At 43.0% G+C, this 4314-nt stretch overlaps 1 pseudogene; it reads left to right on the forward strand.

Moving 5' to 3' along the window:
• Positions 1–1077: 1077 nt before the first annotated feature.
• Positions 1078–1392, forward strand: LOC149246586 (membrin-11 pseudogene; annotated as a pseudogene).
• Positions 1393–4314: the final 2922 nt, after the last annotated feature.

The raw sequence follows: 4314 nt of genomic DNA on the forward strand, positions 1-4314 counted from the left end.
AAGAGTTTAATCATGAGCTGAACAACTTCAAGTGTAGAATGTGAATCATAGAGTTCTTTCAGCTTTTGTAAAGCTTCAAAGGCAGTGGAATAGGATGAAATATGACGACTTAATTCTTCATTTACAGATGCTGCGATCAATGCATAGGCTTTGCTGTTCTTGTTTTCCAAAATGACAAGTTCTTTATCTGATGTAGGCTACACAGGGTCTTTGTCTTCTTCTCCGACACACACTCCTTTCCACAACTCATTATAGATGAGGGTGTGTTTTACCATCCGAGACCATTTAGAATAGTTCTCCTTGCCAGTGAGAACTATTCCTACCATAGAAATGATTGAATGCATTCTGTAAAAGAATATCTCTGCTAAAAAAACTTCTTTTGATAAAAAAAAAAACTTCTGCTGAAAAAATCCTTATGCCACAGCCTTATGCACTTTATTTTCTTCTAACGTTTGCATCAGCATTTCTTATATCACTGCAATATTACTATGTTTTGAAAAAAACACTCAAGGGATCACTTCAATATATATCAATATATCACTTCAATATATATGTAATGCTACAAAACATTCTGGAAACACCGCAATATTTTGAAAGCTTTGAATCATATAAACTGCGTATATCATGAATTTAATAAACTGCTCAACGCTATATAGAAACCACCATACTGAAGTTTAAAAAATTAACTGCATAATACTAAAGCCCTTGCAGTCTTTGTAATACCCAGCGTTACTGTCAACTGTTGAGGCTTTTCGCGTTCTGCGAAAATGTCTTTGATTGTCGGCGTTTGGCTAACCTTGTATGCAAGAAGGTCGATGTCAGGTCAAACCACGCAGGTGGTATCCAATGCTTTTGACATGAAACTTTGGAACACTAATAACTCCACTCTTTGCCGACGGAAATTTGCAGAGAATGAGCATTATTAGCGAACACACTGCGAAATGGATGCAGTCGGTTTCTTTGAAGATCAGGAACCACTGCAGTATTCGTTACTACTGGGGCCTTCGGGTGTATGGACAGCACACAAAGATCAATGCTCGCAAGGAAAGAGGGTAGATTACTGCAATATAGTAACGAATGCACAGAAAAAATGGAGACTCTGCTCATGTAATGCAAATTTTTGACGATGAAACCCGAGCCAGGCAGTCAGCACGTAATTCATCATACATGCTTGATGAGGCTTATGCTACTGGAGTGGCTGTTCTTTCAAAGTATGCAGAACAAAGAGATCGTTTGAAGCAAGTACAGCAAAAAGCTCTAGACATTCTCAATACTGTTGGTTTGTCTAATTCTATATTGAATATAATCGAAAGACGACATCGGTTAGATAAGTGGATATCTTACATTGGCATGTTCCTTACAGTTGTAATCATCGTAATTGTTTGGAGATGAGCTGTACAACAACCATGGCGGCGAATGTCTTCCAGGAGGTCTGCAGATAATTCACAAAACGGATGTGCTTCTTTCCATAAGGCTTCAGAAGAAACCGTCGGCCTTCTTACTGCATAGCAGGCTTTGAGTCTGTTAGGGCAGAAAATACCATATGCCGCATTCAGGTTGGCATGGAAAGGGCACATCAGAGTAATGAGCGGGATAAGCAACAGATAATGAAAACTGGCGTGGAAAGGGCAGAGCAACGCTCAGGACAGAGGAGCGACAGAGGCAGGAGTTACAACTATATTTAGAACCTGGGACCTGTGCTCTGATACCATGTCAGGCCAGGGTAACTCCAGAATGGGCAGAGAAAACTGATTGCTTTAATTCATTAGCTAACTATCATTTATATACAGAAATAGGACGGATCAGTTCATCTTCTTGATGACTGATCGCGTTCCAGTTCACCCATCCGTTGAGGATTAGGTGTCAAAAAAATGTGTTATAATGGCTATTTGTACCTGCTGATTTTTATTTATGCATTTTCCAGCATTCTGTAAAATTTCCAGAATTTGTGTTTTCAGCAAAAAATTATTTTTTCAGTTGTTGAATGTATGGATATGGGAAAGGGCATTTAACTATATTGGAGAAATAAGCTGAAACTGAAAACCGAGGTGGGAAATGAGAAATTTTTACATGGTATCAGAGCTTGAGTGCTGAAGTGCAGTTTGGGACAGCAAGGAAGAAAATTACAGCCTGCATATTTTTCACTCAGAAAATTCCAGCAAGCTGATTTTTCACAAACAACAGTTTTTATCTTTACTACAGCAGTGCTTTTTTTCAGTTTTAGGACAGCAGGATGTCATTGGGATTGAGGGTGGATGATAGGTTGGATGGGCATACAAACTACAGTGTTTGGAAGGAGAGAATGCAGAGTATCTTTGAGGAGGCAGAAGTCTGGGACATCATGGTGCATACCACACAGAACCCTGTTGTTGTGCCTACTAATGCCACTCAGTTGGCTGAGTATAATAAAAAGAACAACAAGGGTAAGAGACTGATTCTAGACGGAGTCAAAGACCATTGCATTCCTCATGTGAGAGGAAAGAGAAATGCCCATGAGATGTGGACAACATTGTCCAATCTCTACCAGAGTACCAATGAGAACTGGAAAACGGTCCTGAAGGAGAAGTTGAAGACTATTAAGATGGGTAATGATAGTGCAGCTGGATATCTCACAAAGATTACTAATGTGAGAGATGAGTTGGCAGCAGTTGGAGAGGACATTCCACCCACTGAGTTGGTGCGGATTGCAGTGAATGGCCTCCCCCGTTCATGGATGAACTTTGCTGATGGGGTTTGTGCACATGAGACCCTTCCCACATGGGAGAGGTTTTGGGATGATTGCATTTAGACAGAGATTAGGAAAGGTCAGCTTGGGGCAGCCAAGCCAGTTGAGCAGGATGAGGATGTAGCATTTTCGGCAGGAGGCAAGAAAGGCAAAGGGAAGAAGCAGGCTTCCACAAGAAATGGTGGGGGCAAAGGCAAAGGTAAAGGTAAACAGGGTGACACACAGAAGGACTATTCCAAGGTGAAGTGTTGGAATTGTCAAAAGATGGGACACTATGCAGTTGTGTGTCTGGAGAAGAAGAAGAAGAAGAAGGGGAAGAACTAGAACGTGGCAGCTTCAGCAAAGGTTGAGGACTTTGCAGTTCGTTTTGATCGAGAGTTTGGGTTCACTGCGTATGAGTCCTCTAGTGCAGGATCACCTACCACACAGGTTCAGAGGGAGCATGCTTTTCCGTCGATTAGCAGAGCATCTTCAGGTATATGGTATGTGGATAGTGGGGCTTCATGTCACATGACAGGAGTCCGTGAGTACTTCTCAGAGCTTTCAGAGAGTAGCACTAATATTGAGGTAGTACTCGGTGATGACAGAGTTGTTAGAGTAGTCGGGGTGGGGACACTGACATTTCAGAGGGAGTCCAAACCTCCCTTGAAGGTGTCAGATGTTCTTTATGTGCCAAGGATGAGGAAGAACCTCATATCCGTCTCAGCTTTGGAGGACAGAGGATATGAGGTACTGTTCAGGGGAGGACAGGTGTTGATGTATCCCAGGGGCACTCCAGCTGATTCAGCTAGAGTGATAGGTGTACGCCATGTAAAGGTGTACAAGTTTGCATTCCAAGCCCTTGTGGCATTGAGCAGTAGTACCGACAGCAGGGCTAGCAGTTCTGAGCTGTGTGAGATTTGGCACCACAGGATGGGACATATGTATCATGGAGCCTTGAGGACATTGCGGGAGATCACTACAGGTGTGCCAGATTTCAGTACTGATCACTTTGATACTTGCAGAGGATGTGCGATGGGAAAGTTTGCCAATTCCCCTTTTCCTAGCAGTGACAGCAGAGTGACTGGGATACTTGATTTGATTCATTCCGATGTGAGCGGTCGGATGTCTCATGTTTCCTTGACTGGATATGAGTACTATGTTTTATTTATTGATGATCACTCCAGGAGGACCTAGATTTATTTCTTGAAGACCAAGAGTGAGGTCTTCAAGCGGTTTCAGGAGTTTAGAGCTCTTGTGGAGACACGGATAGGTCGGAAGGTCAAGTCCCTGAGGTCGGACAATGGAGGAGAGTACACCCTTGGAGAGTTTGTTGACTATTGCGCGGAGGCAGGCATTAGGAGGGAGTTCACTGTTCCTTACAACCCCCAGCAAAACGAGGTTGCGGAGAGGAAGAACAGATCCATCGTAGGAGCTGCCAAAGCCATGTTGCATGATCAGGGGTTGCCATCATTCTTGTGGGCAGAGGCCTGCAACACAGCTGTTTATTTGCAGAATAGGAGTCTGCATCGTGCCTTGGGGCACATGACTCCGTAGGAGGCTTTTTCTGGGAAGAAGACTGATATTGGTCATCTTCGTATCTTTGAATG

This window comes from Pinus tabuliformis, chromosome 7 (genome assembly GCF_031772625.1).
Source record: "Pinus tabuliformis cultivar Carrire ecotype Pingquan chromosome 7, CPIR1, whole genome shotgun sequence".
NCBI classification, from domain to species: Eukaryota; Viridiplantae; Streptophyta; class Pinopsida; order Pinales; family Pinaceae; genus Pinus; species Pinus tabuliformis.